The 15,208-nt window shown below is 38.2% G+C and overlaps 1 long non-coding RNA gene across 1 annotated transcript; it reads left to right on the top strand.

Annotated features, from left to right (window-relative positions):
• Positions 1 to 1,197: 1,197 nt before the first annotated feature.
• Positions 1,198 to 2,202, top strand: LOC136245043 (uncharacterized). The gene is made up of 3 exons (XR_010695705.1): positions 1,198 to 1,731; positions 1,783 to 1,980; positions 2,066 to 2,202. It is a non-coding gene; the product is annotated as an uncharacterized lncRNA (long non-coding RNA).
• The last annotated feature ends 13,006 nt before the right edge of the window (positions 2,203 to 15,208 follow it).

Genomic DNA, 15,208 nt, shown 5'->3' with positions numbered 1-15,208 from the left:
TAAACCCATAGGAAAGCTAATGGTGATGATCCATTATCACTGAACTCCTTGTGCTATAGCTAGCTAGCTACTGCTGCCATGCTATAATAGTATTGAACTGACCTGAATGGCATAAAGCTTGAAGGTTTTTGCTTGAGGATTTTCAGCACCGTTGGATACTTCTTTCACTGGGCCAAAGGGTACGCCCTTGATGTTTATCTCCCTTCCATCACGTATCACCAAAATAGTTCCGCCGTGTAAAGGATGTGGAACAGGGAAACGCAATTTGACGGATCAGTGGGTTTTGCTGAGCCAATTGCTTCTGATAACTTGAGCTCTTCAGACAACGCTTTGCTGTCAGAGTCTGCAGATGGATCAGTCGATCTAACTGCATCTGCTACTGTAATGTATGGACCATACTCACAGTGCATGCTTACACTAATAAGTTTACAGCATCTTTGACAGTGTTATTGTACATAGGATTGTTCCAATTGCCAGTGACCAATTTGGTACAGCCACAATCAGAGACACGGCTGATTAGGAAGCTGGACACTACTTTTGTTGAGAACCTCAAGAAATCGATTGAGGATGATCCATCTGGCCCAGGAGTTCCACCATTGGCAGTTCTTTGTGTAGGAATAGAAGAATTTTCAGAACGGCACAAGGACTCCTACAGATATGAGGTTTTGGGAGGACAACACACAGCTGCAGCGAAAAATGCTTTATTGAAGGAGAACCCCACGAATCCGTTTTATAAGCATGTATATGCTGAGGTTTATTTGTGGCTTGATGATAAGGAGTCATTAAGGTTGGCCGCTCGACACAACACTAATGGGCACTTCATACACAGAATGACTCACAAAGACTACGTAAGTTTATGAATGTATGAATCTGCTGGCTGTGGAACTGGTTTCCACTGACCTTTGATGTCTTCATCGTAAAGCAATTATTAGTATTATATAAATTTGAGAACATGCATACTATTGGTCTTGTAAATTTATGCAGTATGCATGCATACAAGTGCTTACTTGCATGGAGCAATGCCAATCTAAGATTTACTTGTAAAATATAACATTATATGCGACAGGCTATACAAATCTAGGGCCATATCTGCTACAAATTTTAAAATTCGTTTTTTTTTTATAGGGAATGTCCAGGACTCAACGTGAGAATGTCTACACACAAGCCTCCTTTTTCCAACCTGTGAGCAATCAAAATAATTTGAAAATGGGAAACTAGGGGGGAGACAGAGGCTGAACAAAAAATGTTTAATGTCTAAGCCAGAATTCAAGCCGCACTGTTTTCAGTGCCTCCACAATCTTGATCAATCTTTTCAAAAAGATGTCCTGGAGAAAGTTGTGAATAAAACCATCACCTTGAACACAATGAAAAAGAAGGCTACAGAATACAGAGCCCTAGAAAACGTCAAAAACGCATTTATGAAAGTGACTCGTGTTTCAAGTTGGCAGGAAGCCCTAGAACAATACCCAAGGCATACACAAGAAAAAAATCTTTGCCAATTTCTAGGGTTAAATTTCATAAAGAACATCCCTGAGGCATTTAGAAACTTTTGCAAGTCTGGCACCACTACTACAGGAGAGCCCACTGTTAATAGCTCTGTACAGGTGTACCAGGGGGCAGAAGCTGCAGTGGTAGAAGCAGATTTTGCTCAGCTGGAAGATTCGGCTATATATCATCAGAGTTTGTCCATCATATACAGGAGCTGGGTTAATATTGATGAACATACCCACAGTTAGTACACTTTATTGTTGGTGAAGTCTGATAATGTATGTTTATGTACAGGTGTGGACGGAAACAGAGATAAAAGAAATGATTCTTAGTTCAAGGCAGCTAAATGGTGTAGGAACCGGACTGGCACTGTATAATGTGGCTGTTGTATGTTCATGCCGGGATAAATGTGCAGTAATAGTAGAAGGACTGAAGCAATGCTTAGATCATGTGGAACTGCTTTTTATTATGATAAAAGTACTTCGTGCTCAGGTATGTGCAAATTTGTGATCCTACTGTTATTCTAGCTAGGCTATCTGCAATCCAAATTGATAATATTCACTTCTATTTGCTGCAGTTCACAATGGGACAACTGCATTAAGGGAAGGACGTAACTATATAGCTGTTGTCCCAAACAGAGAAATGGCTGGGGATGGTGAAGAAGCTATTTCTGATGATGATGAAGATGAAGATGACAATGAGCCTGTAGCTGGCCAAGAATGATCTAATGTGTTGTATTTTTGCATTATTTTATGACTATAATCAACAAACCATACTTCATTTATCTATTATCAAAATAATCATCTGGTAATTGTCAATAAAGTGTGATCTATGTTGGTATATTGAAATTAGCTTAAACAGGTTAAATATCAGACGCTTGACAACTTTTGTGCAGTTAGAGCTCATTAAAAAGCAATTAAGAATAGGAACGAATAAAACAGAACTAGTTTTATGTACAGCTGCAGTGGGGATACATATATTATTAAACACAGTAAACTGGCTACAAGCTAGGATAAAACAACTGGACATATTGCAGTATAATACTGTAAGTACATTAAATTTTATAGTTTTACTACATTCAAATTGTATGTATATTGCCAGGCAAACTTCTGTGCATTATTGGTAGATTAAAGTGGTTTGTTTGAGGTATACTTCCTTAGCAGTGCATAACAATGTAATTTCAGAAAACATTTCATCAATTACAAAGTACTGTGATTTAATAATTGATAATTCTGTTAGCAACGAAACAAACCAAATGACATGTAAATATTAGTTCATTACATTGTTAATTAGTTTGCTATGTGGCACCTGGTCACAACATCAACTTGTTGTCTTTAAGTTTAATTGATGTTAGAAGTCATTGATTTCATTATGTAACTGGAAGGGTAAAACAAAATCCACTACCACAACTGAGGTGATTTTTAATACCAAAAGCCAAGCATCACTTAACTAGTGGCAACTCCTAGGCAGAGTTAAATGTTCAAATGGAACATGTCCAAGTTGATCTACTCGCTCCGACATGCTAGAACACTGTTGTACGATTGATTGTGGGGGAGAGAGGGGAGGGCAGCAACATAGCGGCTAGTATACTGCTATTTAATCACTCTGTATTCCATTACTGTATATGGACCGATAGTCCTAACACACCATACACTTTATATACTACAAGGTAATAGGTTGACACACCGGTTATCGTTTACACAAGCACCCACAATTAATGCTATATCTTTACAATTAATCTGACCAAACTCCAATTTCATCCAAGGAGAGAACGACAAAGGCCGATGTCGGCACTACTCGGTCCCCACCTATTTTCAATGACAACATAATAGCAGTGATACCCAAACGTGTGACTATACACGGTTACATTATTCAGGTAATACCTGATAGTACACATCACTTTTCCTCCTGCAAGAACCGGTGGACATGAAGTGCCATGTAGGAAAAAGCTTCAGTGACTTCAGTTCCATCTTCCCTTTTTTCCACACAAATCTACTGTTGTGATAGTATGAATAGTTTTTCCCCACCACAAATGCTATCCAGACATTAACATTTTGATGCAATAATATAGATTTTAAGTAGTGGAATTAACCTAGGATAATTACATCAGTATCAACAGTGGGGATCCAACAGTCATGGCAGCCATGTATATATTATTGCATCATTCAAGTACACTATATACAAGCCTAGTGTCAGCTTTGATTTATCATGATTATATACATGAAGCCATAGACCTGTTACTTTTGCTAATTTTATTTATAAGTGATGACAATTTCTTTGTTGCTTGGTTGGATATTTCATTGCTGCAACTTGGTTGCAAAGAAATGCAAATAACTCTAGTCTCTCAAGAAATTGGCCCATTTTCCTGGTAGCTTATACTTTCCATTCACTTTTCTCTTGATTCCTTTGCTACATTTTTCTCTCTTGGTTCTTTGATGCTTCTGGATATATATGTGTCCCATACTACGTCAACTCGTGCAGCACAACTTTGTTCTGATATATGTGGGAGAAAGATTTGGTCTGCATATTCATCAAAAAGCTAATCAAAACATTGCCAGTGGGAAGCAGGTACACCACAGCAGTTCCAACAAGCAGCTTGACACCAACAAAATTAGGAGAGTCACCATGCATATCATTTTCTGCAATTTCTGGTCTCTTTGGGCTACTGTAACAAGATTCATGCCCTGCAGCTTTGTTTTGCCATATAAAAAATTATAAGTTGACCAGCTGTGATGCCTTACTGAAAATAAAGTGCTACTGGCAATACATCTAGAACCCTGAAATAATTAAAAACGAGGTGTATGCTTCTGATTTGTCTGTATTTCCTTTTGGGGGGGACATTATATATGGCTCTGTAGGCAGATAAACAAGCTACACTGAAATACATGCATGCATATTATCTTTATGTAATCTTCCACATTACATGAGCTCAGCCTTCAGTATACCCTTCTCAAACGACTACAACTATAACACCTTTGTCATATATACAACAAATATTGTGTTGTTTGTATATCGCACATAATATCATAGGGTGTGTGTTTAGTTAGTTGCAATGATGGAATGCACTTTTAGAGATATGTGAAAAAAATCAGTGTGCATACATGTATACAGTGGTTTAAATGCTATTTGTCTGACAGGGCCCAGTGTGTCTGCTTACAAGGTCAACTATCTACTCCCATGTCTGGAGTTCCCCAGGGGAGCATACTGGGCCCATTATTTCTCATCTACATGGATGATTTACCCAATTCCATATTACATTCAACAGTCTTGCTCTTTGTTGACAACATAGTACTTACTACTATTTTTTTCCAATCGCACAAGTAGCAACCACGAGGTTATGGATTCCCATCTCCTGGATGTATCTACTAACATAATGGATGATACCCCTACTAAGTTATTGAAGCAAACATCTCCACGGTCTCTTTCCAACAAGCATACTTTCCCACTAACTAACGCCATCATGAACATCACATGGCCAACTGAACCAACAATTATAACTGATCACTACACACACTACACAGATAGCTAGCTGTATAGCATAGTAATTACTTGTGTTGACATTTTACCATTACATATTTCACTATCTTATCAGTCTGCAACTTTGAATTCAATCTTGGAAGATATTGTAGGTCGTCACCCCAACAGAAGTAAACTGTGTCTTCAGCATGCATACCAATGAACTAGGCAAACATTCCTCACATACAAGTTCTCTTAATAATTTTTTCATAAACCAGTACAGTATTAGTTCCTCATCCAGGTTGAAATTTCCTATGAATGATTGCGTTGGTCTGTATAGTAAGTCAGGTTGTACTGTGGTGAATGGTTATATATGTGACCGGATTTAGCAAAATCAACTATATGGGTGCAAAAGCCAAAAGTGAGATAACACCAGCATGGAGTTGCTGAACTATCAGGCTAGCAATTTCCATATCAAACTCGCCTTCAACTTGTCGGGTCTGCTTTTGGTGGACTGTTCTCTGGCAGCCTGTATAACCACCCCAGACATCCGTACAGGTCTGTGAACAACAGGGAAGTGCTTTGGGGGGTTCATACTCTGGACAGACAAGCATGGAGCTGAATGTGTGATGTATGTCTGTTTTGTGAGATTTCAGTCTATTTCCTGTCTCTGACGGGCTGTTTTGTGGTCTGGTGCCTTCAGTTACCATTCTCGTCCATTTTGTAGTCTATCTCTTGCCCACCCTCCACCCCTTTTTGAGGACTCGTGATTAGGGATGCGGCGATTATGCCGGAATAATTTCAGGCATAATAGGCACGTGTGGGAATCAGGAATTATGCTAGCATTTTGAGGTAACAGTAGGAAAATCTGTAGATTGCACAATTCCACTAAAAAAGATCAAGATACTCTAATATAGCAGTCAGAAACTCTAATAGAACAGTCACTGAATATTATTTACTCTAATAAAGCAGTCACATTGAAATGAAATACTCTAGTACAACAACCAGCTAAAGAATTCAAGACTATTGGAAGCTTAAACATCAATGAAAATGGTCTGATACAGCAATAAACTGGCATTATTAGCCAATTATGGTGGCATAATTTTGGGAATAATGGGCAATTCTCAAAAGCATAATAGGTGATTTTTTGAGCACTGCTCAAAAGCATAATGCTCAATTTTTGGAGTATAATAGCCTCATACCTACTCGTGATACAGCAACACTGGTGAAAAAACCTATCTAAAATGGCGGGAAACTCTATAGGGATTACCTTGGTCACTAACTGCTCTTAAAGGTGTTGTGAATTGTTCCATCTTTGCTGAAGAATTCAAACATGTAGCTACCAAGGCTGGTGAGTAACAAAGCTTTAAATTATTAAAAGACATTTTTCTCTGAATCAACAATGCGCCCATAAGGGTGATTATCCAAAATCCAGTCACATATTATAGTATTACACCAACTGGATCTGATTGAACTGAGCAAAAGCATACCCCTTTAACAAGTCCTCCTAATCATGAATTACAGAAAGGGGAGGGGCTTAGCTCCCTTCAAATGAAACCTTGCTGAAATTATAATTCTAGGAGTTGGGGTGAATAGAACAGTTAAATGCCTTAATATAACTGTCAAAGAACTTCATAATAATGTGTTCCTAAATGTAATGAAAAACTTTTACCTTTAGCTGCTAAATCACATACCTCTGACTTTATGACTTGTGTATCTTCCCACTGCATGTCCATGTGTTTCAAGTGTCTAAGACCATTTAGTATTGGTTAGAACTGGAAGCAGAAGTTGCTATTAGCTAACAAGAAACAGAACATTATTTTACATAGCATACTACAAACAAATGAATTATCATTATAACAAATTAAAGAATTTAACTATAGATAGTCCAAATAATTATAGTCTACATTGCCACACCATCATCATAACCTAAGCATCTACAACAGGTCCGTGAACCACACAGACACAACACTGTGACAGTAGCCCTTGCCAAAGCAGATCCCAACCTTGTTCTCACCCGAAAGAGAACATCACTACAACTTCTGTCCCATCAAGCAGCAAGGCCACTAGCAAGTCTCTTAACAAAGGAGAATGTTTCACCACCAGTCAGACCATCCACAGAAAAACATAAAGGTGTAAAGTGAGCTATTTTGGCTCCAAAGAGTACTGATTAGGGTGTGTGAATCAAACAAGACTGGGCATAAGTATCTATAATACAGACATCGAACAATGCCTCAGCTTGAGGTAACCAAACACCCCGAATATTTAAGTCAGCAACAAGCTAAAATGGCTGGGGGCCGGGGCAATGTTGTTGTGAAAGAACAACGCCTCAGCTTGAGGTAACCAAACACCCCAAATACTTAAGTCAGCAACAAGCTAAAATGGCTGATGGGCAATGTTGTTGCGCAAGCAGAAAGGCATGAATGCATACTGTCTATATGACATGCATGTTGTACTACTTGAACTACATCAATATCAAAGGAAAATAGAAGAATGATTATATTCAAATAACCGGATAGCCTGGCATGTAACAGCTATAAATCGGGCGTATCCATTCACTGTACTGGATTACTGGACTGGACTACTGGACTCAAGGGGTTTTTTTTTGTTTTCTTGCCTTTTATCGACAGACTTAACTAGAATAAGTGTCTTAGAAACTGATACCATTCACCATGAGACATGAAACTTGTACATTGATCACAAAAACTACACTGAAACTTTGGTGCAGTTCTTTATCGTAATTTGCCTACTGCTAGCAATGCTTCAAGTACTGTGCACTGTTAACACTGCCGTCTTATCTATTTAGTCTTCTTTTGTGAAATAGCCACCATATATTTTACCCCATTATGATAAAGAAATTGCCATAGTCTGTGCATTCACTCTAGCTTTGCCAGCTTTTAGGTTTGCAATGTTTGTAAATAGCAACGAGTATGAAGTGTTAAGAATTGCTTCCCAATGCACACACTTTTAAACAGGAAGGTAAGGTTACACATATTTGCAAAAAAATACAGTGAGTGTAACAGGGGTTCAAACCAAGTTATAGACCTCCAAAACTATACAGCGCCTTTTCCAAACATACTTAATATAAATATCTGTAAACAGGCTGTAGGACCAGATATCTTACAGACCTTCAGCACTTGCACTGTAACGCCTAATTAAAAAAAAAAGATAGACTACAGTTAGCTGTATGTACCTCTTTTTTATGCAAGACGAGGAGAGGAGAGCCCTATAGCTTCAAGTGTGGTGTACTACGCTATGAAATCACTTTTATGGTTGAAAAAGGTGTTTGTGGTTGAAAAATGTGTTTGAGCAAAATTTATGTGAGTCCAGTAGCCCAGTCCAGTGAATGGATACACCCGCTATAAATCTGCCATCCTGCTTATATGCACAAGTCTTAACATCATTAGTGCACAAGTCCATGGTGCATGCATTGCACCAACTACATGCAGCATCCCAAAAGGCACACGTCATAGTATTATGTTTATTTTTTAAACCTATAATCCTATACTGCACTGCTCAAATTTTCCCTTATTATGTTATGTTTAGTTTATTTCATTGAGCTGATGTGTGTTACATGCAATATAAAACCTGGTAATGGCAGATACAGTTGCTACTAGGTTGTAAAATTTGCAAAACTGGTTTATGCGCGCAAATTAAATAAGCCCGTGGAAGGTCTTTGGTTGCTTTATAGAAGGAACATGTACAACTATTGTAATGGAGTATAATATTGAGCAATTTATGCAATGTGATGAATGGGTGCATGTCTGGTCCACAGCTGACTAATAAGTTTGTTGGAAATCAAAATTATTCAGTCTATTTTGCTAGCATTATGCTTGATGCTTTCCGGCACCTATTATATGCTCTGGAATAATAGGCTGGCTCGTAAAGCCAAAACAACACATAGAAATTAATCCCATAGCAATAGCCCCATTGTTGGGTTAGTCATTCAGTGCATGAGTCAGTAATTCTATTAAATATATTTTGTGTTATGTACAAGTTTATCAGTAGCATTTCAGGTTTCTCTGAAGGTATGTTTGCATGGGCTTGATTGTACCTATAAGCAATGCTGCCAAATAAGTTATTGACAAGCTGAGCATTAGAGACATATTGTTGTGTTTATATGTGTACATGTGCATGCATGCATGTGTGTCTAATAACTCATGATGATTTAAGAGGTTATAAGAGGGATGTTTTGGAGGATGTTCCTTTAAACTTGTTGTCTTTTTATTACACCCATACACTGTAAAAAATTAGTAGTGAATTTCACTACTAATGTCTGCCACAATTCTCACTATTTTTGTGTAGTGATGTTCACTACTGAAGGTCACTACAAAAGTAGTGAACATCATTACACAAAAATAGTGAGTATTGTGGCAGACATTAAGTGTATGGGTATACATGATATCAGTATTAGATTACTGAGAAATTGGGTAACATGCATAAATGGCGAACTTTACTGTGGCCAGCACTGAAAGTCTGACAGTAATATGTGTTGCAGCCTTTGGATTACCTAATTGTAGCTATACCAATTTGAAAGAGCAAGCGGGGAAGAAAATGTACACCAACTCAACCACCTGGACCTAGTCTGTGACTGACTCCCTACTACATATAGCACAGGCTTTCAGTAGCGACTACCTGTATGGATTGTAATTATCACCAGGTTTGATTGCAGCCTTTATTTTAATGCAAGTTATAGGGATTCAACGAATTTACTAGAAACCTCATACACTAAAAAAATTTGCGGTTGAGGAGACTGGGCATCCAAAAATTTCCTCCAATATTTTAGAAACCGTCTTTACAGAAGGTTTTAAGAATAATTGAAAGTTCTGGGGTGGTTAGTAGTGAAATTAAAGAGTACTTGTCGAAAAATATTGAAGGAAAGTTGATAAGAAGGTGCACTAAAATAACGTTAATTCGCAAGAAACCTTAGTTTGAAAGCCATGATTTGTTCTGCAAGTCGTAGTTTCACAGCTACAATCTGGAAATTCCTTTCACAGTATATACCCTATGAACCTGTCAACAATATATGTGTGTTCCAGTCCATTAGCTTTGTTCATTTTCGAGATGCTATGAACAACTCCCTTTACTTCAGGACCAATCTCCTTTAATTTTCCAACAAGGGGAAACAACATTTTAGATGTTTTCATCACAAATAGACCATCCCTTGTGCATAGTTGCAGTCCCCTTGCAGGTATTAGTGACCATGAGGCAGTCTATATTGAATCCTCTGTTTCCATCACTCATCAGCAATGTGCTCAGTGAAAATCGTTTCTTTGGCATAAGGCAGATATGGTAGGTATAAAAGAAATTATAAACCAATTTAGTAACACCTTCTTAAGCAAGTACTCCTTGTCTACGCCAGTTGATATTTTATGGAATGAATTCAAACAAATGTGTTTTGACTGTTTATCCCATGTACCAACCAAGCACTTTAGCACTGGGACTAAACAACCATGAGTAACCAATCGCGTTTATCATGCAAAAAGCAGCGTTTGTATAACCTAGCCAGACAATCTAATTGCAGTAGGAACTGGGACTCTTATCGATGTTTCAAATGTGAGGTCCAAAGAGAATGTCGTAATGCATACAATAACTATATTGTAGGATTAGTTGATTCCAACGGCACTGTATCAAAAAGGTTATGGAACTTTATAAAGAGTCAAAAGAAAGACCATTGTGGTGTAGCACCTTTAAAGGTTGAAAACAGTGTAATTAATGATAGTTCTACTAAAGCTCAAATACTTAATGACTACTTCACCTCAGTATTTACTCCAGTAACAGAAGTAGCTCTCCCCATGATACATGAACAATCGAAACCAGACATCAGCCCAATTATTGTCGAAACTAATGGTGTCCTTGAACTGCTTAGGACCCTGGATGTACATAAAGCCTGTGGACCTGATGGAATACCTGCACATCTATTGAAGGAAACCTGTTAAGAGATTGCTCCATCCTTATCTTTTATTTTCCAAGCCTCATTACAACAATGTGTATTACCTATAGACTGGAAAGAGGCAAATGTTGTACCATTGTTTAAAAAAGGTGACAGATCCAGTGCTAGTAACTACAGACCTGTGTCATTAACTTGTATTTGCTCAAAACTATTAGAGCACATTGTCTATTCACATATTAATTTTATGCTCATTTTAGTAAATATAACATCTTGTGTGATCAACAACACGGGCCAAGGACGATCATGTGAAACTCAGTTATTGCTAACAGTAAATGATTTTGCTGAGAACTTGAACAAAAATGAGCAGACCGACGTTGTTTTTTTAGACTTCTCTAAGGCATTAGACCAAGTATCCCACCAGCACTTGTTCCACAAACTTTATCATTATGGTATCCGAGGAAAATTACTAGACTGGATACAACATTTTGTTCTACAAAGATCCCAGCATGTAATAGTTGAGGGTCAGCAGAGTGATCCATCTACAGTAACTTCCGGTGTACCCCAGGGCACTGTCTTGGCCCCATTACTCTTTCTGTGTTTTATTAATGATTTGCCAAATGGGATATTATCCAAAATTGAACTGTATGCTGATGACGTGTTACTTTATGCTACTATTCATTCAGAGCAGGACTGCCAACAGTTACAAAGAGATCTGGATTCTCTCGGACAGTGGGCTGATGTATGGAAAATGGTATTTAACCCTCAAAAATGTGAGTTTCTCAGAATAACCAACAAAAAACATCCAATTCTAAACCAATATAAAATTCAAACCAAAAACATTAAGGAAGTTTCCCATGCTAAGTACTTAGGTGTAACAATTAGTCACAATCTTACTTGGTCTGAACATATAAATCCATCAAGGCTAGCAGAACCAAAGGATTTCTGCAATGAAATTTGCATAACTGTCCACTTGAAATTAAAAGTAATTGTTACAAAGCGATGGTAAAGCCTATATTAGATTATGCAGCCATTATTTGGTCACCACACACACAAAAGGATATCAATATGATAGAAAGAAGTCAGAGGCAAGCAGCAAGGTTTGTGATGAATAACTTCTCCCATTATGCCAGTGTCACACAAATGCTAACAAACCTTAACTGGTCGACCCTTGCTGAATGTAGAGAAGAACAGAAAGCTATTATGATGTTTAAGATCACTAATCACCTCATTGACATCTCGGCAAATTCTTACCTAACACCTGTACCAATGTTACATGATATAAGAGGCCATAGCAAGAGATTTATACAACCAATGACAAGAATTAATTCTTATATCTATATTCCTTCTTTCCCTCCGCTATAAAACTTTGGAATTCTCTACCCCAACACGTGATTGACTCTAAGGACATTGATCAATTTAAGCAAAGACTAGCTGGTCTAGAAACAATAATTAATGTTGATTAAGCTATTTGTTTGATGTTTGTTTGTGATCTGTGCACCATACTCTTTTCAGAGTATGGGGCGTAGCGTTAACATCTCGAAAGTGAGCAATGCTAATATTGTTGACAGGTTCATAGGGGTACTGCGTAAAGAATTTCCAGATTGTAGCTGTGAAACTACGACTTGCAGAACAAATCACGGCTTTCAAACTAAGGTTTCTCGCGAATTAAGGTTACCTTCTTATCAACTTTCCTTCAATATTTTTCGACAAGTACTCTTTAATTTCACTATTAACCACCCCAGAACTTTCAATTATTCTTAAAACCTTATGTAAAGATGGTTTCTAAAATATTCACGGAAATTGGCTATCCTTCCTTAACCTTCTTAAATGTCACTACAGCACAATTGGACATTCTTCATCAAACACAGAGTATTATTTCTCATCCGAAAATGAAGCAAATATGATCTCCATGGTTGTGGAGGAAAAGGAAAAAGACCTGGGTGTAGTATAGTTGATAAAGATTTAAAGTTTACATCTCATGTTAATCAAATTGTAATGAAAGCTAACAGGGTATTGGGAATTATTAAACGTACCTTTGCCTCCAGGGATGCCAACACAATAAGATTATTATACGTTACTCTTGTTCGCCCAATTTTGGACTATGCGTCAACTGTCTGGAACCCTCATCTTATGAAAAACATCTGTAAATTAGAAGCAGTTCAAAGAAGAGCCACAAAACTTATACCCTCCTTCTATAATTTGACATACTCTGAAAGACTCCAAGAACTTAATCTACCCAGCTTACTTTACCGTCGAACCAGAATGGATCTGATTATGACTTACAAAATCCTGAACAATTTAGTATCTGTGGACAAAGACTATTTTTTTTACTGTTAATACCAACCCCACCCAATCTAATGGACTCAAACTTTACAAAAATCGCTTCAACACTGCTATTAGATAGGGTCCGCAATCCGAAAAATCAACTTTCACAAATCAATCCCCTTACCATTGTGGGAAGTTCATTGTAGTATCCCATTGCTAGATCCACCATGAAACCGGAGGCATGATTGTTGTCTTCACAGAACTATCGATTTTAGTATTTCGTGAGATGAAGAAATTATTTTTAAAATTTTGTACTCCACACAAAGAACAGGATAGAACTTGCTGCTTAGCTAGGTATTATCTAGAGTTAATGTAGTTAAAAAGTACACACAGTAATAAGCAAATGATTCACTGGGTTCTGTCACGCTACAGATGGTCCCCCGCCCCAAGTGGTCCGGCCGGACCAACTAGCGCACTTCAGGCTGTCCGGCCGGACCATGTGAAGTTGCGTCAAGTGGTCCGCCCTGCTTCAATTGGTCCCCCCAATGAAACAGCTGTATAGACGGGTTGCCTTTTTAAGGCGTGGTCGTTTTGCCGTAAATTTTCCACATACTTTCCGAGTTTGCTAAGTCAAAAATGTATTACGGCTATTGGAGAAAATGAACGTTTCGGTTAACTTTAGCAAGCAAGAGTTAGCCAGCCTTCAGAACAGAAAGTATGTTATAGAGAAAAGATCGAGCTATAACATATCCAGCGTGTAAGGTGAAGGCTGAGCGAGAAGATGATTTTCTCTCAATCTCGGGTTTTTGGAAAGCGATAAAACTCGCTGAAAACATTCTTTGTAAGACTTTGCTACTACTTAGAATGATAGACTGGCTGATTTTAACTCACCTTGTACCTTTGAAGAATCAAAAACGTTTGTCAAACTATTTTAAAAAATGGGTTTTTTGTTGACTTCTTGACCAACATTGTAATCATGCGTAAAACGGAAAGTCGCGTTTTCTCGCGTTACACAAGGGACACGCCCTAAATAGGCAACCCGTCTATAGAGGCCGGTTAGATATGGGTTACTTGTTCGTTACCGGAAAACTCAGTTATGTGGATGTTATCAGTAGCTTTCCGGCACACCGCTGCCTTTGATGATCGTGTCGAAAGGAGTTCAAAGGTGACTGGCAGCTGTCGACTCAGCCATATTTTATATTGATACGGTTGATCTACAGTCTAAACACGTGTCAGTTGCTGAACAGCGACTGTTGGCCTCGACTGTTGGCGTGACTTTACTTGATTCAAGTTTATAGCTGTACTGATTCGGCTGAGGGCTCGTCACTTTAACTCGCACTTTAAGGACGCTTAGAGCAGTATTTGTAACAGTTCAGTTTAAGGATGATGGCGGATGGCTCCGCTAACCCTGCTGGTCACAGTAGCAGCAGCCAATGTACGGAGTCGGAAGATAGTCGTGGAGAGATTGAGAGACAACTGCACGAGGATATTTTACTGTATCTTCAAGAGCAGAGGTACAGACAAGAGTGTACAAAGAACGAGAAGAGGTGTATTAGAAGAAAGGCAATGAGGTACACTTTAGAAGATGGAGCGCTTCTGTACACCAAACAGGACAAGACCAAGGTAAAGATTTACTATTATAATGCATCATGTATGCATAGGACGGAGGTGGAGAAGCCAGCATTAGGAGGCCGTGGCATAGACTCCCCGAGTCGGGCTTACTTTCTATAATTGTAGAAAGAAAGTGGCTCAGCCACTTACTCTAATAGAACAGTCAGTTGCTCTAATAGAGCAGTCACACTTAGAAACTGCGAATGCAGCTGCCAACGTATAAGCCATTGTATTTACAGTCTACCACGTGTCCCATGGTTCCTTTCTGTTATTTATTACATCTGGCTAGCTTCCAGATAATTGTACTATGAAAACTTAAACATATAGTTATGTTTCTGTCTCCCTGCCATATTTATTATTTGTTTAATCACAGTAACCCTGAGTACAGAAAGCAAACTTATGAGTCAGGAATAAAATTTTGCAGCAGTGACTATATGGCTTCCAAACTTTTCACTTAAACAGGGTGGGTCAACTGAAATAAAGTTTTGGACCATT

The sequence above is a fragment of the Dysidea avara genome, chromosome 15 (assembly GCF_963678975.1).
Source record: "Dysidea avara chromosome 15, odDysAvar1.4, whole genome shotgun sequence".
NCBI lineage: Eukaryota > Metazoa > Porifera > Demospongiae > Dictyoceratida > Dysideidae > Dysidea > Dysidea avara.
Note: the sequence above shows the minus strand (reverse complement) of the source record. Positions and strands in the feature narration are given on the sequence as shown.